Raw genomic sequence first — 26,509 nt, forward strand, 5'->3', positions numbered from 1 at the left:
GCCTAGCAAGGAACTTAGAAAATAATTCTCTGCAGGGTAAAATGTAAAGCCCTTATTTAGGGATATGCTTTCAGTGATGTGTAGCTCTGGAATATCTGTAATACATCTTCTTTCCCTGCTCCTCGGCCCATCCTTGCCCTTACTGTATATCATTGAGCCACAGTGGAACTAATTTATTAGAAAACATTCACTTAACATTTACCATTAAGGAATGCTTATGATTCGTCTTACACATTTCTGGGTTTCAGCATTCATTTTTTTCCCCAGGTACCCAAGGTTGTGTGCTGAATTCAGTTATTAATAAAGTACAGTTATTAAAAACACTTCATTGGATTTGGTTGGTAGGCTTATCTTTTTAGGACAGAGTTTGCTGATGTCCTGGACACCTTAGATTGGGAAATCTATTACAGTTATGTTGTGAATTGCCTATCTTATTCAGTCAACATACTTTTTTCCTTAGATAAGAAAATATTTAAATTTCAGTTCCAAATGATACTTAGAAAAACAATAGGACATGTTAGTGCTGAGATTGTTGCAGGTGAACTAGGGACCCCCTGAGCCCTGAGGCCTTGACCCAGACCATCCCAAAGATGTCTCCAAAGGCTCTTGGTCTTGTTACAAGAAAGAATTCAAGGATAGAGCAGACAACCGTTGAGCAGTGTTAAGTAGAAAAGTTTATTAAAGTGAGAGTATGCTCTCCAAGATGTGAGAGGAGGCAAGCTCAAGGCAGAGCGGTGCGAGCGGTGCACCCTGGGGTTTGGGTTTCTTTTATTGACAGTTGTTAACTAGGGGGTGGAATATTTATTACTTGGGGAGGGGATTTCTTGGGAACAGGATTTCACACCTTACTTGTCTGCGTCTCTATCTGGCCTGGTTGGTTTGATCTGACTTCTGTGGCTTTGTTTTTCGTGCTTTGCCAGGACAGGTCTCTAACTTCCCTGCTAGGCTAGCGAGCCCCACCTCCTTTGCTGGCCTCCAGGCATCCTGTTAAAGCTTAACTAAATGCTTACTCTAATACAATGAGATGTAGCATGTGGATATATTAAAAAATAGTATGGTGATGCTGCACAGCAATGTAACTGTAAACTTAAAATGGTTAAAATGGTAACTTTTATGTTACACATATTTTACTACATTTAAAAAAAGTATTAGCATTATTAATGTTTTCTGGATATTTCATATGCATTCCCCCCCACCCCCATGTGTTAAGCAACAAAAAACAAAAGTATAGGTCTTCTCTGTAAGTTCTTTTCTGAAAGACAGGTCATATATAAAAGCTTTCAGAGTTTTTTTTCTTTTTAAGTTTATTTATTTATTTTGAGAGAGAGAAAGCACAAGTCTTTGGGAGGGGCAGAAAGAGAGGGAGGGAGAGAATCCCAAGCAGGGATTCTGTGTGGAGCCCAACCCAGGCCTTGAGCCCCTGAACCATGAGATCCTGACCTAAGCTGAAGTCCGACACTTAACCAACTGAGCACCCCAAAGCTTTTAAAGTTTTTACAACTGTATTTAAAGCAAATCAATCTGTATTTGTTTTACTTATCTACTTTGTAAACTTTTCTGTCTTAAGCCCAAAGGCATGGTGGTAAGAGTGAGTAGGCCTGATAGGATGATTATTTTGGACGGAATCCATTAGTTGATTTTGCCTATGAATCTTGCCAACAGCTCTGTTTCTTTTTATTTGAAAAATTCAAAGCAAAGAAAGCTTTGATGCACTATTCATAAAGTTTCAGAGCCCTACTGAAAATGAAACTTCTTTCAAGTAGGCAGAGTAAGAGTTAATCCAAGATCATTTCTAAGTTAATCACAAAATATATGTTAATTGAAAAAAATTAACTTGAGGGGCACCTGGGTGGTTCAGTCAGTTAAGTATCCAACTTTGGCTCAGGTCATTCTTGTGGTTCGTGAGTTCAAGCCCCACATCAGGCTCTGTGCTGACAGTTCAGAGCCTGGAACCTGCTTTGGATTCTGTCTCTCTCTCTCTTGGCCCCTCCCCCACTCAAACTCTGTCTCTCTCTCTCTGAAAAATAAACATTAAAAAATTTTTTTTAATTAACTTGAACCATAAGATTTTTAATTGTAAAGTTAAACTTTTATTTTGAATATCTGAAAAATTGGTTTAAATTTATTTCCCTCTACTCCTCATTACCTTCTTCCCCACTAGAATCAAATCAAAAACCTGACTGCAAATTCTTCTAAAAGCTGAGCCTGGAAAAACTTTCTCTGTTGAGGTAGTGTCTTTTCAAAAGGCTACGTGTCCACTTACATTTTTCTCTTTGCTATTGCTGTTGGGAAGTTTAGGAATTAGGACAGAGTTTTCAATTCAGTCATCATGACTTTCAACAGGGCCTACAATTAAAAAAAATTTTTTTGTATACTTTTCCATTTATTACTTAATGTGATCTATATCCTCTGTTAAGCCTCAGTCTTTATATATTTTTGCAGTAAGTCACTTCAGATTCTTCTCGGAAATAGGGCGTAACTGTAAAAAGGAATATAATTAAGCCACCTATCCTCTTTCAAGTTTAAACAATGGGAAAAAAAAAGAATTAAAGTGATGCAGTAATGCCAGTACTGCTATTCCATATAAAATTGTATCTTAAGTAAATGGCACCCAGCAAGATTTCTGCCATGTGATAAGTGACTGCCCTGTGCCAGTGACTATTACTGCTGGTATTTTGTTATATTCTTTTAGAATGTAGACTCTTAGAGCTGAAAAGGACCTTTTTTGTGTGTTTGTGGGTGGGTTGTTTTTATTTTTATTATTTTTATTTTTTATTATTTTTAAAGTATAATTTATTGTCAAATTGGCTAATATATAGTGTGTAAAGTGTGCTCTTGGTGGTTGGGATAGATTCCTGTGGTTCATTGCTTACATACAACACTCAGTGCTCATCCCAGCAAGTGCCCCCCTCAATGCCCATCACCCGTTTTCCCATCTCTTGCACAACCCTACCCACCCTCAGTTTGTTCTCTGTACTTAAGAGTCTCTTATGGTTTGCCTCCCTCTCTCTCTGTAACTATTTTTCCCCTTCTCTTTCTCCATGGTCTTCTGTGAAGTTTCCCAAGATCCACATATGAGTCAAAACATATGATATCTGTCCTCTGACTGACTTATTTCACTCAGCATAATACCTTCCAGTTCCATCCACGTTGCTGCAAATGGCAGGATTTCATTCTTTCTCATTGTGAAGTACTAGTACATTGTCTATATAAACCACGTCTTCTTTAGCCATTCATCAGTTGATGGACATTAAGGCTCTTGCCATAATTTGGCTATTGAAAGTTGAAAGTGCTGCTATAAACATTGGGGTACATGTGCTCCTATGCATCAGTACTCCTGTATCCCTTGGATAAATTCCTATTAGTGCTGTTGCTGGGTCATAGGGTAGTTCTGTTTTTAATTTTTTAAGGAACTTTCACAGTTTTCCAAAGTGGCTGCACCAGTTTGCATTCCTACCAGCAGTGCAAGAGGTTTCCCATTGCTCCACATCCTCGCCTGCATCTGTTATTTCTTGAGTTCTTTCTCTTAGCCACTCTGACTGGTGTGAGGTGGTATCTCAGGGTGATTTTGATTTGTATTTTCCTGATGATGAGTGACATCAAGCATCTTTTCATGTGTCTGTTGGCCATCTGGATGTCTTCTATGGAAAACTGTCTATTCATGTTTTCTACCCATTTCTTCACTTGATTATTTGTTTTTTTGAGTGTAGAGTTTGGCAAGTTCTTTATAGATTTTGAATACTAGCCTTTTATCCGATATGTTGTTAGCAAATAACTTCTCCCATTCTGTCAGTTGCTTTTTAGTTTTGTTGATTATTTCCTTTGCAGTGCAGAAACTTTTTATGTGGAGAAGGTCCCAATAGTTCAGTTTTGCTTTTAATTCCCTTGCCTTTGGAGATGGGTCGAGCAAGAAATCGCTGCAGCTGAGGTCAAAGAGATTGTTGCCTGCTTTCTCCTCTAGAGATTTGATTGTTTCCTGTCTCACATTCAGGTCTTTCATCCATTTTGTGTATGGTGTAAGAACGTGGTCTGGTTTCATCTCCTGCATGTTGCTGTCCAGTTCTCCCAGCACAATTTGCTAAAGAGACTGTTTTTTTCATTGGATACTCTTTCCTGCTTTGTCAGATTAGTTGGCCATATGTTTGTGCATCCATCTCTGAGTTCTGTATTCTATTCCATTGGTCTGTATGTCTGTTTTTGTGCCAATACCATACTGTCTTGATGATGACAACTTTGTAATACAAGCTAAAGTCCAGGATTGTGAGGCCTTCTGCTTTGGTTTTCTTCTTCAATATTACTTTAGCTCTTTGGGGTCTTTTGTGGTTCCACACAAATATTAGGATTGTTTGTTCTCACTTTGAGAAGAATACCAGTGCAATTTTGATTGGAATTGCATTCAATGTGTAAATTTCTTTGGGTAGTATTGACTTTTTAACAATATTGATTCTTCCAGTCCATGAGCATGGAATTTTTTTTTCCATTTCTTTGTGTCTTCTTCAGTTTCCTTCATAAGTTTTCTATAGTTTTCAGCATACAGATCTTTCACCTCTTTGGTTAGGTTTATTCCTGGATATTTTATGGTTCTTGGTGCAGTTATAAGTAGGATCAGTTTCTTGATTTCTCTTTCTGTTGCTTCATTATTGGTATATAAAAATGCAATGGATTTCTGTACATTGATTTTGTACCCTGCAACTTTGCTGAATTCATGTATCAGTTCTAACAGTTTTTTGGTGGCGTCTTTCAGGTTTTCCATGTAGAGTATCTTGTCATCTGTGGAAAGTGAAAATTTGACTTCTTGTTTGCCAGTTTTGATGCCTTTTATTTCATTTTGGTGTCTGATTGCTGATGCTAGGACTTCTAACACTATATTAAATGACAATGGTGAGAGTGGACATCCTGTTGTGTTCCTGATCTCAGGGGGAAGGGTCTCAGTTTAAGTACTTTCCTTCTATCTCAACTTTCTCGAGGGGTTTTATTAAGAAAGGATGCTGTATTTTGTCAAATGCTTTTCTTGCATTTATTGACAAGATCATATGGTTATTATCCTTTCTTTTATTAATGTGATGTATCACATTGATTGATTTGTGAATATTGAACCAGCCCTGCAGCCCAGGAATGAATCCCATTTGATCATGGTGACTAATTCTTTTTGTATGCTGTTGAATTCAATTTGCTGGTATCTTGTTGAGAATTTTTGCATCCATGCTCATCAGGGATATTGGCTTATAATTCTCCTTTTTTTCTGGTTTGGGAATCAATGTAATGCTGGCTTCATAGAATGAGTCCGAAAGTTTTCCTTCCATTTCTATGTTTTGGAACAGCTTGAGAAGGACAGGTATTAACTCTGCTTTAAATGTCTAGTAGAATTCCCCTGGGAAGCCATCTGGCCCAGGACTCTTATGTGTTGGGAGATTTTTGATAACTGATTCAATTTCTTCACTAGCTATGGGTCTGTTCAAATTTTCTATTTCTTCCCATTTGAGTTTTGGTAGTGGGTAGATGTCTAGGAATTTGTCCATTTCTTCCAGGTTGTCCAGTTTGTTGGGATATAATTTTTCATAGTATTTTCTGATAATTGCTTATATTTCTGAAAGATTGGTTGTAATCCATTTTCATTCATGATTTTATCTATTTGAGTCCTCTATTCTTTTTGAGAAGCCTGGCTAGGGGTTTATCAATTTTTTTTATTTTTTCAAAAAACCAACTTTTAGTTTCATTTATATATTCTGCCTTTTTTTGGATTCTATATTGTTTATTTCTGCTCTGATCCTTATTATTTCTCTTCTGTGGGCTTTGATATTTCTTTGTTGTTCTGCTTGTAGTTCCTTTAGGTGTACTTTTACTGTATTTGGGATTTTTCTTCTTTTTTAAAAAAATGTTTTAACATTTATTTATTTTTGAGAGACAGACACAGAGAGCAAGTGGAGGAGGAACAGAGAGAGAAGGAGACCAGAATTCAAAGCATCCAGGCTCTCAAACTGCAAGATCACAGTTCCTGAGCTGAAGTCAGATGCTTAACTGACTGAGCCACTCAGGTTTCCCAGGATTTTTCTTATTTGTTGAGATAGTCCTGGATTGCTATGTATTTTCCTCTTAGGACTGACTTTGCTGCATCCCAAAGGATTTGAATTGTTGTGTGTTCATTTTCCTTTGTTTCCATATATTTTTAAATTTATTTTTTAATTTCCTGGTAACCCATTCATTCTTTAGTAGGATGTTCTTTAACCTCCATATATATGGAGGTTTTCCAAACTTTTTCCTGTGGTTGATTTCAAGTTTCATAGCTATAATAGCATTGTGGTCTGATAGTGTTCATGGTATGATCTCAGTCCTTTTATATTTATTGAGGGCTATTTTATGACCCAGTATGTGATCTCTCTTGGAGAATGTTCCATGTGCACTTGAGAAGAATGTGTATTCTGCTGCTTTAGGATGAAAAGTTCTAAATATATCTAAGTCCATCTGGTCCAGTGTATCATTCTGCACCATTGTTTCTTTATTGATTTTCTGTCTAAAGGATGATCTTTCCATTGCCTTAAGTGGAGTATTAAAATCCCCTGCAAATACCACATTCTTACCATTAAGGTTGCTTATGTTTGTGATTAATTGTTTTATATATTTGGATGCTTCTGAATTTTATGCATAAACGTATGTAATTGTTAGCTCTTCTCGATGGATAGACCCTGTGATTATGATATAATGTCCTTCTTCATCTCTAGTTACAGCCTTTAGCTTAAAATTTAGTTTGTCTGATATAATTATGGCTATTTCAGCTTTCTTTTGACTTGCAGTAGTATGATGGATGGTTCTCCATCCTCTCACTTTCAGTCTGAAGGTTCCAAAATGGATCTCTTGTAGACAGCAAATAGATGGGTCTTGTTTTTTGATCCGTTCAGTTACCATATGTCTTTTGATTGGAGCATTTAGTCCATTTATTTTCATTGTTATTATTGAAAGATCTGGGTTTAGAGTTATTGTGTTATCTGTAGTGTTTCATACTTGTAGTGATATCTCTGGTCCTTTGTGGTCTTTGCAACATTCTACTCACAGAGTTTCCCCTTAGGATCTCTTGTAGGACTGGTTTAGTTGTGATGAATTCCTTCATTACTTTGTTTGGGAAGACCTTTATCTCTCCCTCTATTCTGAATGACAGGCTTCCTGGATAAAGGATTCTTGGCTGCAGATTTTTCCTATTTGTCATATTGAAAATTTCCTGCCACTTTTTTTCTGGTCTGCTTAGTTTCATATATAGGTCTGCTACTACCCTTGTGTGTCTGCCCTTGTAGGTTAAGGCTTATTTATCCATGGCCACTTTCAGAATTCTCTTAATCTTTGTATTTTGCCAATTTCTCTATATGTTGTACAGAAGATTGATTAAAATTATGTCTGAAGGGAGTTCTCTGTGCCTCCTGGATTTCAATGTTTGTTTCCTTCCCCAGACTGGGGAAGTTCTCATCTATGATTTGTTCAAATACACCCTTTCTCTCTCTCTTTTTCTAGAACTCCTATGATATGGATATTGTTCTGTTTCATTGAATCACTTAGTTTTCTAATTCTCCCCTTGTGGTCCAGAATTTTTTAATCTCTCTTTTTCTCAACTTCATCTTTTTCTATAATTTTATCTTTTATTTCACTTAATCTCCCTCTGCCTTTTCAATCCTCTCTGTCACCACCTCTAGATTATTTTGCACTTCATTTACAACATTTTTTAATTCATCATAACTATTTTTTAGTTCCTTGATCTCTGCAACAATATATTCTCTGCTGTCTTCTATGCTTTTTTCCAGCCCAGCAACTAATCTTATGACTATTATTCTAAATTCTTATTCAGTTATATTTTTTATATCTGTTTTGATCACTTCTTCAGCTGTCATTTTTTTCTTGAATTTCTTTTGAGGCGAATTCTTCCATTTCATCATTTTGGCTGTTTTCTGTCCCTTCTGTGTTTTACAAGCTTGTTATGTGTGCTGCACCTGCAGGCACTACTGTATGAAAGAGGGACCTGGTGCTTCCGGAGGTGTGTTTTTGGAGTGTTACTTGCTCTCTATTGTTGTGACTTTGGTTACTTTATCTCTCTACTCATAGTAATGTTTTGGACCTTCCATCAGGTGTGCTTTGATTTGTTCATTGAAGTAGCCCTGGAAAGGAAAACAAACAAAAAACAAACAGAAAACAAAAACAAACAAAACAAAAACAAAAAACCGGAAACACCAGCTACAAGTAAACAGCAGGGTGGAGGCAGTGCTGATGGATGAGGCGTATGTCGTCCCATACAAAGAGAGAAATGACAGGGGCAGGGAAAAGAAAGAAAAGTAAAATTGACCAGACAGAGAAACTATTTGGCTTAATACAGAGAGAGAGAGAGAGAGAAAGGAAAATAAAGAAGGAGGCGGGGAGTATGTATAAAGAGAATAGATTAAGTATGTCTGTTTAAATCAACAAGGAATAAGGAGAAAAGGAAAAAATATATATATAACAAGAATTGTCTGAGAATTAAATCAGGCACTGCAACAGCTCTGGTCTGGAGGAGGCTCTGTCTGGTTCATCAGTGTCAATCCTGCTCCAGAAGATACGGAATTACCAGGTGGGGAGGGGTGCGGTTTGTTGTAGGTGGGTCCCGCCTCCCCTGTGGGCCCACTGTCCATTCTCTAAAGCCCCACCTTGGTGGTAATAGGGCAAAAACCAGTTGTCCCAAACCACTGTTCAAGCCATCCTCACTGTGCCGCAGGTGCAAATGAGGCAGTTTGTCCTGCTCTGCCGAATCCCATGCCTCCTGGTGCTTGGCTGGGACTTAAACCCCAATGTCTTTAAGGTTTCCACTCCATCCACCGCAGTTTCAGGGAAGTGCCACTCCACGCGGTCTAATATATGGTCTCTGGCTGTCTCGCGCAGGCAGCCTTTGCCCTTTGAATGGTCCATATACCTTCTTCCCACAGCACTCCAGACAGGGGACTGCTTTCTCCCACTGTGGACTGCACCTCTGAACTAGTTTCTGAGCCCAGGGCTGGCATCTTCCCCAGCTGCATGAACAGGGCAGCCTGCCGGTCCATGGTTCTTTTCTTGTCCAGATAGTCTTAGGCTTCCTCAGCCTCTCTATCTCTTCCCTTTGCCTCTCCACAGAAGGGGATAGCTCCCCTCCATTCCTCTGCTGCTCATTTTATCTCTCCCAGTTTACAGTCATGCACCTATGGCTTGTCAGGTTGTCCCAGTGGGTCCTTGGAGGCGTCTCTGTCACTTTGCTGTCCAGACTCTTGGACCTCAAAGTCCTTTGGCCTCAACACTGCTGTGTTTGAGAGAGGAGGGAACTTTGGATCCCCCTACTTCTCCACCATGTTGGCCCCTCCCTCTGAAAAGGATTATAAATATTATCTTACCTAATTCTTTGTTTTATTGATGAGAAGACTAAATAAAGCCCAGAGAGAGAGAGAACATGGTTGCCAGATCATAGATAGCAAGAATAGTAGGAATCTGAGTTAGAACTGAGGTTTCTTGGCTCTTTCCACTTTACCCCATTTTCCCCATCACCTTTTATAGACCATATACTGCCATTGCCCACCTCCCCACGAGACTTGAAATCCCTTGCAACCAAGGACAGCCTCTTGTTCACCATTATAATTGTGGTACTTAGTACAGTGCTTCGCATATCAAGCCTATACTCAATAAATACTTAGGGGATGTTCGAATAAGTCTTGTGCTGTGGGTAGATTAAACTGGAGTTTTGTCAGAATCGATTGTCAGACTTGTCAAACTTGTAGCATAGGAGGGAGGGCTCTGGGAGCTGTAGAGGGACAGGCTGGCTGGTGGTTGTTTTCAGAGACTAGATTCCATACGATTAATGTGGGATGGAAGGTGTCTAGTACCACACTGATAAGGCTTGTATCTTATAAAGTTTTATATATTACAAAGTTGACTTTAATCTTCTAATGCATTAAAATAGCTTATGATGATATTTTTATAGATTCTATAAAAGAAAAATCTTGTTTCCCACTGAGTAGTAATTAGGCCTTAATTAAGTACAAATTAACCATATATTTTGTTTTCTAATGTCCAAATACTTTAAGCTTGAGTTTGGAGCTTGGTTCAGAGTGGGGCACATCAAAAGAGACCTAAGGTATTTACTGTAAGGTGTGTTTGAGGGGAGATAGAGACAGAGACTGACAGACTCAGTGATAATAAATGTATGTCCAGTCAGTGATGGAGTAAATTAAAATATGCAGACGTGTCCTGCTTCCTTAAAGTGAACAACTGAAAATACATATGCTTTCAGGTAGCAAAGACCAAATAGAGCACGAGTGGTATGATATTGGAGAAATAGTTCCAGAATTGATAAAAGGAGGCACAACCAGAGAGGTGGGGCTGGGGAGGACAGTCTAGGGAGATGGTAGGGAAGTAGCAGTGTGAGCTTGAGTAAATTCAGCGAACCCCTTTCTGTCTCATTTATGCAAAAGGCAGGTTGTTATGCCATACCTGCTTGCTGGGCAGGGTCTTTTACTGGGTGATTCTGTGTTTGTTTGTCTTTTGATGTTTGTCTATTTCTGAGAGAGAGAGCACAAGCAGGGGAGAGGCAGAGAGAGAAGGGGACAGAGGATCTGAAGCGGGCTCTGTGCTGACAGCCGGGGGACTGGTATAGGACTTGAACCCACAAACCGTAAGATCATGACCTGAGCTGACGTTGGACACTCACCCGACTGAGCTACCCAAGTCCCCCTAGTGGATGATTCCTTAAGATTCTTTTCACCTCTAAAACTAAAGTGTCTAGAAGTAGCTTAAAGCAGACTTTTAAAGAGTGGAGAAAATGAGGCCATAGCATGAAAAGAAAGGGGTGAGGGGAATTAGAAAGCTCTGTAAAAATCTAAGGATTAGATTTAGCAAGTTGTGAGTGGGGAATAGTCAAATGGTAACCATGAAGGAGAGGACTATGAGAGAAAGATGAGGTATGAGTTAAACCAGAGAAGGACAGATACCATATGTTTGTACCCATAGGTCTAACAGGAGAAACCTAACAGAGGACCATAGGGAGGGGAAGGGGGAAAGAGAGCTGGGGAGAGTGAGGGACACAAATCATGAGAGACTATTGAATACTGAAAACGAACCATGGACTGAAGGGGGAGGGGGAGGGGGAGGGAGGGAAGGGCGTGATGGTCATGGTGGGGGGCACTTGTGGGGGAGAAGCACTGGAAACCAATTTGAAAATAAACTATTAAAAAATTAAATGATGGTCTGGGGGCACATGTGGGAGGAATAAAGGGACTGAAACAAACAGATGATCTGGCTATTTAGAGGACAAGTCGAGTTACAAGTAGTGGGATATGGTTGCAAAGGGAAGACAGCTTAAGGAGAAGTGATGTGGAATGTAAGGGGAGCAGCAGGTTTTATAGGTGCCAGTGATTTCTCTACCACACCAGGATCTGGGTTGTTTTCAGAGGGTGGGATGGTGAGTGGTAGCATCAGGAGAACTAGTTTTTTTCTAGTGCTTGCTGTCACATTGAGTACTTTACATACCTTATTTCATTTGGTTCTCACATTAATCCTACAAGATTTATAATACTATTCCATTTTACAGCTAAGGAAAATGTAGTTCAAAGAGGTTAAGTAACTCACCCAACAGCTTCTCACCAGATTAGAGTGGACAAGTTGGAACTAGAATTCAGGTCTCTCTTTATTCCAAACCTATGTGCTTTCTATCAAACTACTGAAGGAACCCTGTGACCAAAGGCTCTGCACTTGGAACCTTGTCTTGAAATGATCTACCTCTGCAAGGGAGAGCTGCCTTCCTTCTGTTTGTTTACTTTATACCCTGCCTTGCTCTAAAAAGATACAGGGTTGCTACAGAAGTAAGTAAGAAGTTGTTCAGTTTTCCTCCTTTTGAGGGGACTGAAATCCTTTTGCATGTACTGGTCCTTTTAGAATACAGCCATGAAAGCAGTATTCCTCCATCTGTCACCAAATGAATACTGGTGTGTGTCCAGAATAGGCAAACAGGTAGAGACAGAAAATAGATCAGGGTTTGTTTAGAGCCTGGGGAGAAGCGGGAGCTTAGGGGTGATAGCTAAAGGGCATGAGGCTTCTATATGAGGTGATAGAAATGTTCAAAAATTGATTGTGGTAATGGTTAAACAACTATGTGAATTAAAAACCATTAAACTCTACACATAAAAAACAAAATACTACTGTACACAAGGCCGATAACCCAGATCATAAATATACAAAGGAAGGATTATAACAAAATCTCACCCACTTCTACGTGCACAGCAGCTACAACTGGGCCTCAGGAAGTTTCTGATATCCTTCAAGTACATGTATATGCGGTCGTGTGGGGAGGGCTCAGACTCCCTGGCCGCGGGCTGGAAGAAGGCTCCTCTCCAGCCTTTAGCTTCTTGGTGGAACTCAGCTCTGCCAGACCTGAGAGTTTAACTAAGAACTACCGTGGTTTGGATATGTGAGAGTGGTGATTGAACAGTTGAGAGCATGAGCTATCTAATGTTTTGTATCATGTGTTACCATTTGAAAACCCTTTGAGCAGTATTTTATAAGCATTAAATCTTCTAGTTTTCCAGCTGCATGTTTATACTGGCTGCCCCTCCTTTCCTTTGTTTGTAAGTCAGATTCAGTGTGGTTTTGGGTATTTTTAGCCTAACTCTACATCCCAGAAACCATCTGGTCTCTTGGCAATGGAAATTTTAAGCCAGTTGCCTTTTAGACAATGCTGCTTTCTCTTGTTTATGACTTCATTATGTGTTTGGAAGAGAGAGCTTCTCTAGATGTGCTGTGTCTGTTTCATGCCACAGCAATAGAATATAAGATCAATATGCTGTGGTAGAAAGAATACAAGTCTTAGAATCCTAGAGATACAGGTTTAAACCTTGGCCTCAGCTGTATGACCTTGAAAGATCACCTCCCTCAGTTCTTTGACTGTAAAATGAGGATGATGATGCTTATCTCATAGGGTTTCTGTGTGGATTAAATGAGATACAGTATACTTAAAATAGGATAGTGCCTGACAGATATTACATTCCTAATTGATGTTTAAGTTTCCTCTTTTTTTCATAATAAATAGGCATTTCTGTGCATATTTTTATTCATTCATAAGAAATCTATTAAATATATCCACTACATATTAGGGTTTGGGGGTACAGAAATGGATATACACAAAGTAAGAGTAGTAGTTACTTCACTTATTTTTTTCTAATAGTTTATTGTCAAATTAGTTTCCATATAACACCCAGTGCTTCTCCCCACAAGTGCCCTCTACCATGACCATTACCCCCTCCTACTTCACTGGTCTCGACTTTTCTCAGCCAGTAATTTTTTAAAGTTTATTTATTTCTTTTGAGAGAGAAAGAGCAAGAGCGAGAGTACATTGGGGAGGGGCAGAGAAAGGGAGATAGAGAATCCCAAGCAGGCTCCATGCTGTCAGCACAGAGCCCAAAGTGGGGCTTGATCCCATGAACTGTGAGATTGTGACTTAAGCCAAAGTCAAGTTGGACACTTAACTGACTGAGCAACCCCTGTACCCCTCATCCAGTATTTTGAAGTCTCTTATTTTAAGCAACTAGTACAATAATATGTTCATGTCTTATAAGATGTTTTTACAATAATTTTTGTGGCTCTTCATGTAACAATAACAATGTAAAAGGGTGAGAATAGAGTTATATAGGAACAAAAAAAGCTTTTAATGCTATTGAAATTTAATTAGTATTAATTTTGAAATAGATTGTTGTAAATTAAGATGTTTATTGTAATCCCCAGAGCACCCACTAAGAAATTATCTAAAACATATTTAGTAAAGGAATAAGAAGAGAATCAAAATGGTATACTAGGAAATATCTATCACAAAAGAAGGCATTAATAGAGAATTGAGGAACAAAAATGGTATAGAGTATATGGAAAACAAATAGCAAAATGGCAGAAGTAAATCTTTATCAGCAATTACATTAAATATAAATGAACTAAAACTCTCCAAGTAGAAGACAGAGATTGGTAGAATGGATTTTTTAAAAAAGAAGATCCAAATACAGGCTGAGACTCAATTTAGATCCAAAGACAAAAATAGGTTGAAAGTGAAAGGGTCCAAAAAAATATTCTATACAAACAGTGACCAAAAGAGAACTGGAGTGGCTAAACTAATATCAGACTGTATAGGCTTAAAGACAAAAATTATTATAAGATACAAAATGGGCATTGTATAATGATAAAAAGATCAATTTATTAAGAAGATATAACCATTGTGTGGGGCATCTGGCTGGCTCAGCCAGTAGAGCATGTGACTCTCGCTCTTGGGGTCATGAGTTCAAGCTCCATTTTGAGTGGAGAGATTACTTTAAAAAATTGTAAACACATATACACCTAATTATGGATGCATAAAATATATGAAGAAAAAACTGACAGAATTGAAGGGAAGAGTAAACACCTTAATGATCTTAGTTGGAGACTTTAGCACCCATTTTCAATAATGGATATAATATTACAGATGAAAGGCAAACAAGGATATAGAAGACTTGGACAATATTGTATAGCAGCTAGACTTACTATACATAAAGCATTTTACCCCACAACAGCAGAACACACATTCTACTTTAGTGCACATGGAACGTTCTCCAGGATAGACCATATGTTACAGCATAAAACAAGTCTCAATAAATTTAAAAAGATTGGAATAATATGAAATATCTTTTTTGGCTGCAACAGAAGAAAACTTGGAAATTTTACAAATATGTGGAAATTAAATAATACATTAAACAAAACCCAATGGGTCAAAAAATAAATCACAAGAGGAGTGCCTGGGTTGCTCAGTCAGTTGGTCATGATCTCGTGGTTTGTGAATTCAAGTCCTGCACTGAGCTTTGTGCTGACAGCGCGGAACCTGGAGCCTGCTTCTGATTCTGTGTGTGTGTGTCTCTCTCTCTCTGTCCCTCCCTCACTCGTGCTCTGTCTCTCTCAAAATAAAACATTAAAAAATTTTAAAGAAATCACTAGAGAAATTAAAAAATACCTTGAGAGAAATGAAAATGAAACCCAACAAACCAAAACTTTTGGGATGCAGTAAAAGCAGTGCTTAGAGGGAAATTTATAATTCTAATGATCTACATTTAAAATGAAGAAAAATCTCAAATAAATAACCAGATCTTCATCTGTGGATCCGCCCACCTGACTCACAGGCACTCCCGGCACTAAACACACTTCATTCACACCTCCACCCTGTGGCCTACTTCCCACATTTCTACCCATGACTAGTGAGCAAGTATAGAAAGCCAGCCAGACTCTGTGGGCAAGGGAGAGACCACAAACTTCAGCCTCAGTGCCACCCTTGGAAAAGCAAAAGGGAGGTTTTCAGTGTATGGCCTGGTGTGTTGAAGGATCAAGAGAAGTGATACAAGCTTAAGAATCCTGGCCCTTCGTAGGAAAGTGGATGGACCTTGAGGGTGTCATGCTGAGTGAAGTAAGCCAGGCAGAGAAGGACAGAAACCATATGTTTGCACTAGGTCTAGCAGGAAAACAAGAGAGACCTAATGGAGAACCAGGGGGAATGGAGGAGGGAGAGAGAGTTGGGGAGAGAGAAGGATGCAGAACTTGAGAGACTATTGAATGCTGAGAATGAACTGAGGGTTGAGGGGGAGGGGGGAAGAGAGGTGGTGGTGATGGTGGAGGGCACTTGAGGGGAAGAGCACTGGGTGTTGTATGGAAAACAATTTGACAATAAAATATTATGAAAAAAAAAAAGAATCCTGCCACAAGAGGGAGCAAGAAGCAATGAGCAACTATGTCCATAGAAGATCTGAGAAAGCCTCAGAATCCCTACCAAGGCAGATGGAAGGTATGTTTTTCCCAAAGGCAGTTAATGAAGACTGGAGGAAGTGATTGCTACTTGAAATATGAAGGTAGCAATGCAAAACTTCAAGAAACATGAAAAATCAAGGAAGTATGACACCATCAAAAGATCACAATAATTTTCTAGTAATGGATCCCAAAGACATGAAGATCTGTGCTATACCCAATTAAGAGTTCAAAATATCTGTTTTTGGGAAGCTTACTGAGCTACAACAAAACACAATTAAACTAAAGACAACAGTACAGTAAAAAAAAAAAAAAAGAGAAGTTTAATAGAAATCATAAGGAAGAACCAAACAGAAATTCTGGAGCTGAAGAATACAGTGAATGAAAAGAAAAATGCAGTGGAAAACATTAACAGCAGTATGGATTAATAGCAGAAGAAAAGAGAAAGGGAAACAGTGAGGAAAGCCAGTATGACCTGAGGGATACCATGAAAAGAAATAATTTGCAAATTATTGGAGTTTCAGAAGGAGAAGAGTGGGAGAGGGAGAAGGGAGCTGAAAGGTTATTTAAAGAAGTAAGAGTTGAGAACTGTTCAAATCTGGGGAAAGGTCTGGATATCTACATTTGGGAAGCTCATAGGTCATCAAACCAACTCAACCTAAAGAGATCTTACCAAGACACATTATAATAAAGCTGTCAAAAATCTAAGACAGAGTGAGAAGCAGTGACAGAAAAGAGAATTGTAACTTATAAGGGAACCCCCATATGCTATCAGTGGAATTGTCAACAGAAACCTTATAGACCAAGGGAATGGAGTAATATATTCAAAGGGTTGAAAGAAAAAACCAGCTAACCAAGAATATTGTAGCCAATAAACTTGCCTTTCAGGAATGAAGGAGAGAAAAAGAGTTTACCAGACAAAAGCTGAGGGAGTTTATCACCATTACATCAGCCTTACAAAAATGCTGAAAGGAACTCCCCAGAGTGAAACAAAATAATGCTCATTAGTAACAATGAAAAATATGAAAATATATAACATACTGGTAAAGGTAAATGTATAGTCGCATTAGAATCCTCTAATACAGTAATATGGTGGTGTATTAACCACTTAACTCTAGTATAAAGGTTAAAGGGCAAGAGTATTAAAAATAACTATAAAATAATTTGTTAATGAATACATATCAAGTGTATTGTTTAATCAAAAAAGTAAAGGGGTAAATCTCTTGTATATGATGAAAGTTAAAGTGTTACCAGTGTAAAATAGGGTGTTATATATATAAAATATCTATAAAATGAAAAAAAAAGCAAAGCAATAGTACGATAGCAAATCATTAATTCACAAAGAAATGCTGAAAGAGAGGGGAAAAGGATCAAGGGAAGTATAAAACAGCTGGAAACAACAACTATGATGGCATTAATCACTCCTTACCTATCAGTAATTACTCTATATGTAAATGGATTAAATTTTCCAATCAAAAGTCATAGAGGGGCACATGGATAGCTCAGTCAGTAAAGCATCCAACTCTTCATTTTAGCTCGGTCATAATCTCACAGTTTTGAGATTGAGCCCCATGTGTTAGGCTCTGCACTGGGCATGGACCCTGTTTAAGATTTTGTCCCTACCTCTCCCTCTACCCCTTCCCTACTCATGCTCTCTCTTAAAAAATAAAAATAAAGGCATAGAGAAGCTGGATGGATACAAGACCCAGCTATATGCTGCATACAAGAGACACACTTCAGTTTTAAGGACATATGGGCTCAAATTGAAGGGATGGAAAAGATACTCCATGCAAGTGAAAACCAGATGACAGAGTAGTTATTCTTATGTCACACAAAATAGACTTAAACCAAAATGGTAATGAGAGACAAAGGAGGTCATTATATAGTGATAAAGGATCAGTTCATCAAGAGGATAAAACAGTCATAAATGGACCTAACCCTGGAGCACCTAAATATATTAAGGAAATATAGATCTGAAGGGAGAAATAGTATATAATATGGTGGAAGACTCTAGTACATACTTTAAACAGTGCTTAGATCATTTAGACAAGAAATTAATGAGGAAATGTTAGAGTTGAACTCTACTTTGGACCAAATGGACCTAACAGACATACACAGAACATTCCATACAACAGCAGCAAAATACATATTCTTCTTAAGTGCACCTGGAACATTCTCCAGGATAGATAATATGGGTCACAAAACAAGCCTTAGAAAATTTAAGAAGATTGATATCCCTCCACAAATATTTTTTCCGACCACAGTAGTATGAACTAGAAATCAATAACAGGATGAAAACTGAAAAATACACAAGTATGAGAAAATTGAACAACATGCACCTGAACAACCAGTGAATCAAAGAAGAAGTGAAATGAAAAATATCTTTAAACAAATGAAAATGGAAGCAGAACATACCAAAACTTATGTGATGCAGCAAATCATTTCTAAAAGGGAGTATAAACATTGGGGTACATGTGCCCCTCTGCATTAGCACTCCTGTATCCCTTAGGTAAATTCCTAGTAGTGCTATTGCTGAGTGAAATAAGTCAGTCTGAGGACAGAAATCACATCTTTTCACTCATATGTGGATCTTGGGAAACTTAACAGAAGACCATGGGGGAAGGGAAGAGGGAAATAGATACAAACAGAGAGGGATGGAGGCAAACCACAGGAGACTTTTAAACACAGAGAACAAACTGAAGGTGGACAGGGGCGGGGGGAGAGGGAAAATTGAGGATGGCACTTGTGGGGATGAGCACTAGTTGTATGTAAGCCAATTTGACAATAAATTATATTTTTAAAAAGTATATAATAATAAACACCTATATTAAGAAAAAAGAAAGATCTTGAACAACCTAACTTTATACCTCAAGAAACTAGAAGAAGAGCAATCTAAACCCAAGTATGCAAAAGGAAGGAAATGACAAACATTAGAGCAGAAATAAATGGAGACCAGAAAAACAGTAGAAAAGATCAATGAAACAAAGAGTTGGTGTGTTTTTTTTAAAGATAAAATTGACAAACCTTTAGCTACACTAACTTAGAAAAAAAAGAAGACTCAAAGAAATAAATTGGAACTGCAAGAGGAAATATCACAATTGATAACCAGAAATACAAAGATCATAAGAGACTACTATGAACAATTATAAGCCAACAGGTTGGATAACATAGAAAAGGAATTGATAAATTCCTAGAAGGACACAACCTACCAAGACTGAATCATGAAGAAATAGAAAATCTGAACAGATCAATAACAAATAAGGAGGTTCAATCAGTAATAAAATATCCTCCAACAAAGAAAAGCTCAGGACCAGATGGTTTGCCTGGTGAATTCTCCCAAACATTTAGAGAAGAACTAATGCCAATCTTTCTACAACTTTTCCAAAAGACTGTAGAGGTGGAAATACTCCCAGAAACATGTTATGAATCCAGCTTTACCCTGATACCAAAGCCAGATAAGGACACTACCAGGAAAGAAAAATACAGGTTTAACTTGTTGGGATGAGCACTGGGTGTTGTATGTAAGCCAATTTGACAATAAATCATATATTCAAAAAAAGAAAACCTCAGGTTTATATCCCTGATTATGAATATAGATGCAAAACATCTCACCAGCACATTTGTGAACTGCATTCAATAGCACATCGAAAGTCTCATATACCATGATTAAGTGGGATTTATATCTGGGGTACAGTGATGCTTCAAATAGGCAAAGCAGTGAATGTGATATACTACATTAACTGAAAGAAAGGAAAAAATCATGATTATTTCAATAGATGCAAAAAAGTATTTGACAGAATACAACATCCTTTCATGATAAAAACGCCTAACAAATTTGGTACAGAAGGAATGTACTTTAACATAATAGAGGACATATATGACAAGCCCCCAGCTAACAACATACTCAGTGGTGAAGAAGATTGAAGAAAGTTCCTCTAAGGTCAGGAACAAGACAAAGGTGCCCAACTCGTATTACTCCTGTTCGACATAGTACATGGAGTCCTAGCCAGAGCAGTCAGGCAAGAAAAAGAAGAAAACAAGGCATCTGAATTGGAAAGCAAGAAGTATAATTGTTTGTTTGCAGATGATATGAATTTATATGTAGAAAATCCTAAAGACGCCCCCCCCACAAAACTGTAGAGCTAATCAGTGAATTTAGTAATGTTGCTGGATACAAATTAGCATACAGAAATCATTTGTGTTTCTACACACTAACAGTGGAATATCTGAAAAAGAAATAAAAGAGCCTCATTCACCATATAAATAAATAAACAAGCAAGCAAGCAAACAAAAACAAACTTAGGAATAAGTTTAAGCAAAGGGGTGAAAAATCTATACACCGAAAACATTAAGATATTGATGAAAGAAATTGAAGACACAATTAAATGGAGAGATAACCTGTGTTTATGGATCAGAGGAATTAATAAAAAATTCCATACTACCTGCCCCCAAATCCATACTACCCAAAGCTATCTGTGGATTCAGTGCAATCCCTATCAGTATTCCAATGACATTTTTAAATAGCAAAAACCTAAAATTTGTATGGAACCATGAAACACCTGAATAGCCAAAACAGTCTCAAGAAAGAACAGATTTGAAGGCATCACACTTCTTGACTTCACACTATATTACAAAGTTATATTAATCCAAACAGTAAGGTGCTGCCATAAAAATAGACACATAAGCCAATGAAACAGAATTGAGAGCCTTGAAATAAACCTGTGCATGTATGATCAACTAATACTAGACGAGGGAGCCCAGATCCTCAGTGGAGAAAGGGTCGTCTCTTCAACAAATGGTGTTGGGAAACCTGCATAATCACATGCACAAGATGAAATTGGACCCCTATTTTGTATCACTCACAAAAATTAACTTGAAGTAGGTTAAAGACTTAATACATAAGACCTGAAGGTATAAAATTCCTAGAAGAAAACATAGAAAAAAAACAACATAGGGGAAGAGTTCCCTGACATTGTCTTGGCAATGATTTTTTTCAATATGACACTAAAAGCACAAGAAACAAAAGCAAAAACAGAAACAAGTGGGGCTACATAAAACTAAAAATCTTTTTCACAGCAAAAGAAACAATCAGCAAAATTAAAAGGCAACATGAGGGATGGGAGAAAATATTTGTAAATCATCTGTCTGATGAGAGGTTAATATCCAAAATATTTAAGGAATTCATACAACTCAATAGGAACCCCCCCCAAACAATCCATTTAAAAAATCAGCAGAGGAACTGAACCTTTTCCCAAAGAAGACATATGAGTGGCCAACAGATGCGTGAAAAAGATGCAAAACATCACTGATCATCAGGAAATTCAAATCAAAACCACAGTAGCACTACACACTTGTTAGAATGGCTATACTCAAGGGGACAAGAGGTAGGTGTTGGTGAGGATGTGGGAAAAAAATGTACTGTCGGTGGGAATGTAAACTGGTATAGCCGCTATGGAAAAAAGTATGGAAGTGCCTCAGAAAATGAAAATAGAGCCGCGATATGATTCAATAATCCCACTTCTGGGTGTATATCCAAAGAAATGCAGTCAGGATCTCCAGGAGCTATTCGCAGTCCCATATTAATTGTAACATTATTCACAGTAGCTAAGATGTGGAGGCTGAGTACCTATCCATGGATGAATTTAAAATGTGTGGTGTGTATACACACATACACACACACAGTGCAATACTGTTCCGCGATGAGAAAGAAGGAAATTCTGCCATTTGTAGCAACATGGATGGACCTCGAGGACATTATTCTAAGTGAAGTAAGTCAGAGAGAAAGACACACACTGTATGATATCACTTACATGTGTAATCTTTTAAAAATCCAAACTCATAGAAAAAGAGGGTAGAAACGTGATTGCCAGGGGCTGGAGTAAATGGGGAGATGTTGGTCAAAGGATACAAACGTCCAGTTGTTAAGTTTTGGGCATCTCATGTATGGCATGGTGATTATAGTTAACACTGCATTATATTCTTGGAAGTTGTTCTCAAGTATACTTGGAAGTTAAATGATCTCACCACAAAAAAGAAACGGTAATTATGTGAGGTGATGTAGGAGTTAACCTTTTGGTAGTTATTTCACAGTATATAAGTATATCATCAACATATTGTATACTTTACATGTATGCTATCTATTATATCTCATAAAATTATATCTCATAAAGCTTGGGGGAAAAGCATCCAGATTGCAAAGGAAAAAGTTCACAGATGACATGATATTATAAGAAATCCTAAAAATATTAGGATTATAAAAAAAATAAGCTAAGACATTTAGCAAAGTTACAGGATACAAGATAACCACATAAATATCAGTTGCATTTCTGTACATTAGCAGTGAAATTCTGACAATGTAATTAGGAAAGCAATTCTATTTACAGTAGCATAAAAAAAGAACAGGTTGGGAATCAATTTAACCAAAAAATGTAAGGCTTACACGCTGAAAATTACAAAACATTGATGAAATAGTTGAACACTTAAATGAAGGAAAAGACCTTCTATGTTCATGGATTGGAAGACTTAAAATTATTAATGTGGCAATATTCCCCAACATGTTTTTTAGATTCACTCTAATACCTATTAAAAGTCTCCTTTTTTTTGCAGAAATGAACATGTGATAGTAAAATTCACATATTGGAATTGCAGAGAATCCCAAATAGCCAAAACAGTCTAGAAAAGATCAAAGGTAGAGCATTCACACTTCCTGGTTTCAAAATTGATGGCAAAGCTACAGTAATAAAAAGAGTGTGGTATACTGAAATAGAATTAGATATATCAATCAGTGGAACAGAATTGGGAGTCCAGAAATAAACCCATATATATATGGTCAGTTGATTTTCAGAAAAGGTACCAAGGAATAGTCTCTTCACGTATGGTGTTGGGACATCAGTTAGATATCCGTTTACTAAAGAATAAAATTGGACCCAGATTTGGATCCAGAGAGTTTAAGTGTATAATTACTGCTCTTATAAAACTTTTGTGATATGGTAGGGTGGACTTCAGTGACTGGATGTGCCTAAGGGTCAAGATTATCTTTCATTGGAGCCACCTGGGTGGCTCAGTGGGTTAAGCAGCTGACTTCAGCTCCGGCCATGATCTCACAGTTCGTGGGTTTGAGCCCTGCGTCAGGCTCTGTGCTGACCGTTTGCTCAGAGTCTGGAGCCTACTTCTGATTCTGTGTCTCCCTCTCTCTCTGACTGTCCCTGCTCACTCTCTGTGTCTTTCTCTCTCTCAAAACTAAATGTTAAAAAAAAAAAAAAAGATTATCTTTCATCAATCTGTCTTTCATGCCTTGCACTGAGTTGGTGCTTAGTAAAGTCAGCTGACCAAGAGAATGGAAGAGACAGACAGTGACCATTTCAGCCATACTGAGGTTTACCAAAAAAGACTAAAAAATTTTTTTTAATGTTTATATTTATTTTTGAGTCAGACAGGTTATAAGCAGGGGAGGGGCAGAGAGAGAGGGAGCCACAGAATTGAAGCACAGAGCCTGATTCAGGGCTCGAACTCGTGACTTGATCATGACCTGAGCCAAAGTTGGACGCTCAGCAGACTGAGCCACCTGGGTGCCCCAGAGGTTTACCAAAAAGATTTTAGATAGTCAGAAACTACTTTGGGTGTCCTTGTTATATTTGAGAGTGGCTTATTCCCTGGGCCTTTTCTTTCACTACAATGGAATTTAGGGGGCATATGAAGAGGTTCCCCCAGCAATAGGTAGCTGTCATTTGTACATCTGATAATTTGGGCATGTAGCCAGTGTCTTTAAAATTGACTCTGCTACTGCTGACAATATGGATTAAAAATTTATATTGGGGCACCTGGGTGGCTCAGTCAGTTCGTCTGACTTCAGCTCAGGTAATGATCTTGCAGTTTGTGGGTTCAAGCCCCGCATCAGGTTCTGTGCTGACAGCTCAGAGCCTGGAGCCTATTTCAGATTCTGTGTCTCCCTTTCTCTTTGTCCCTCCCCTGCTCGTGCTCTGTCTCTCTGGCTCCAAAATAAATAAACATTTAAAAAAATTTTAAATTATACTAAGCTAATTCTTAATGGAGTATTTGGACCTTCAAATATAGGTCCAGACTCAGTTTAAATACTTCTATTGATACGGAGCTCCGTATCTCCCAAGGTAGCTATCAGTGAACTGCTCTACTGAAAGTTACAAAGCTCTTTCTTATGTTGAGCAGAACACCTTTTTCTCTAAATGACTACTATTTCTTCTGTTGATGCCAAACAAGTCATGTATTTGAAATAATAATGCCTTCTCTTCTGGCCCTATGTTCATTCCTCCTGACCCAAAGTATATGTTGTTCACCCCAGCATTTTAGTGTCATGCAGTTTACTTCTGGGTGGCTTACACAACTGACAGTTTGTGTGTGTTCTGGGAATGCAAGTGAATTTCAATACGATGCCAGGTAAAATACAAAACAAGCTGATTTGTAAGCAGCTGCCTTTATGGGGTGATGATGTCTAAGTTTCCTACCTGTTTCAAAATGCATTTCCCACTAGCTGGTATAATTCTCACAGTATTTGTTTAGGTTCAGTGTTGAATTTTCTTGGTAAAGTGCAGACATGTGATACAGGTTGGCTACCTCTTTCTCCTATTAATAAGCATACATTAGTTCAGCAGACTGGACCCGTATAGTAAGGTGATGTGGCCACGAGACGTAGGATTCGAGGGTTTTGAATGGGAGGACTAGCACAGAAATGCTGGAATAGAAGCCATCGTGGGCAGGGGCCCCTGGGTGGTGGAGTTGGTTGAGCAGCCAACTCCTGATTTCGGCTCAGGTTGTGGTCTCACAGTTTGTGGCTTCAAGCCTCCTGTTGGACTCTGAGCTGACAGTGTGGAACCTGCTTGGGATTCTCTCTTCCCTCTCTTTGCCCTTACCCAGCTTGTGCTCTCTCTCTCTCTCAAAAATAAATAAATGTTAAAAAAAAAAAAAGTACTGTAGGTGGGTAGGACAAGCCTTCGCTAGGGACATAGGGAAAGGAAAGGCACTATGGGAATGTACCTTATTACCTCCTTTGTAAGTTTTCTGAGTTAATCCTGGCACAGTGAAACTTAAAAAGTAAATCTATGGAAGAGTAGCTAGTAGCTATGATGATGTGTTTATTCCAAAGCTAAATAGAATCATTCGATGAAATAATTTCTGCTTGGGATCAGCTGCATGGCTATGTGTCCACCTTGACTTCTAGCAAATTTTTATTTATCCTTCAATCTACATGTGCCACAGGGAAGCTGTCCAACCCTGTCCTCACTCTATCCGGGTCATTAATAGCTCCCTCTCTTATGCCATTCTGTGTCCGAGGCATACTTTTTTGGGTGTCACTTCATTGTATTGTATGATGTGTTTGCCTGCCCCACTGGACTCTGATTCCTTGAAGACCTGATGTCTTCACGACACAGGAGACTGGGTCTCATTCTTCTCAGTATTCCAGTGCCTACACGTGCTCCTCAGTGACTGGCATGGGAAGTATAATTGCTTGTTGAATAGAGTTGTAGCCCAGGGGAAATAACACTGCACACATTTGTAAAGGCATTATGCTCACCAGACACGGATTAGGCACAAGTTGGAGATCAGGAAACAAAGGTGAGTAATAAGATAATCAAAAATTCCCACTTACAGTCCCCACTTCTCAGTGGGGTAGGTGACAGTCCCTTGCACATAATCCTTATACAATAAGATTTATATAATAATACAGGTACTGTGGGTTTTGGATTGGGTTGTAAAGTCATAATGTTGCATGTGTAAGACAAAAAAACCACATGTTCTTGAAACCTCTTAAAAAAACAGGATTTAGGCCTTTGGAAGCTCAATGTAATGAATTAGGGAAGAGACTGCATTTAATTTTGACCCCCTACATTAAAAATTCAGTGCACTGCTATGTATTTTGTAAGTACTTAAATATTTATTTCTTGGCTGACTTAGATTGTTTGAGGAGAGGTTTGGGCCTAATAAGAGGAAAACAGCTGTTGTTGTAAAGGTGATTTTAACACTCTCTCCAGCCTATGGAAGAAGGCGAAGTATCCCTACATCTCTCTAAGCACGAGCAGAACAGCCATTCTGTTCTGCTTTCATCATTTAAGCAGGCTCTGGTGTGGAAACAAGGGCTTCCACTGACTGGCCTCTCTGGAGAGCACTTTCTCTTTTGACAGCATTTGTTCTTAGAATGTTTTGTTGATAAATCAATTCATTTCCTATCTGTAGCTTCCCAAGGGAACTGTCTTTCTTGGTGGGTGGGTGGCTTTGAGAGCACAGAAGAGAATGTCATTCTTTTCCCTTAGTTAGCATGTGGGCTACTTTTGTTGTTGTTTTTTTTTTTACAGTTGAATATTATAGATATTTTATATAACCAAAATATAAACATAAACAGCACCATAATATTAAAGATATTCATAATTATTGATACAAAATTATCAGTAATTATCTCTGGTAAACATAGTGATAACATTTTTATATATTTCATTTTGTATAATTAACATATAGCATTAAAAGTTAAAAACAAAAGAGGGATAACATTAAATAATTCAAGAGGACAATTTTAGTTACCTAAAAAATATATAGTATAACTATAGGTCTCATATTACAGAAATAGCTATAATGTAAGCTCATAAATTTCTTCAGCAAGAATAAACCTTAATGTTTTATGTGAACGCTATCCATGTTTAATCATCTTTGTTTTAACAGCTATTTATTGAGCACCTTATGTGAAGTGCTGGTGCATACTTAAGTAATA

At 38.0% G+C, this 26,509-nt stretch overlaps 1 protein-coding gene across 2 annotated transcripts in view; it reads left to right on the plus strand.

The window, feature by feature from the left end:
* The window catches only part of RNF169 (ring finger protein 169), a 120,584-nt gene that overhangs the window by 90,243 nt on the left and 3,832 nt on the right, over positions 1-26,509 (plus strand). The window lies entirely within an intron of this gene.

Source organism: Suricata suricatta, chromosome 11, assembly GCF_006229205.1.
Source record: "Suricata suricatta isolate VVHF042 chromosome 11, meerkat_22Aug2017_6uvM2_HiC, whole genome shotgun sequence".
Classification (NCBI taxonomy): Eukaryota; Metazoa; Chordata; class Mammalia; order Carnivora; family Herpestidae; genus Suricata; species Suricata suricatta.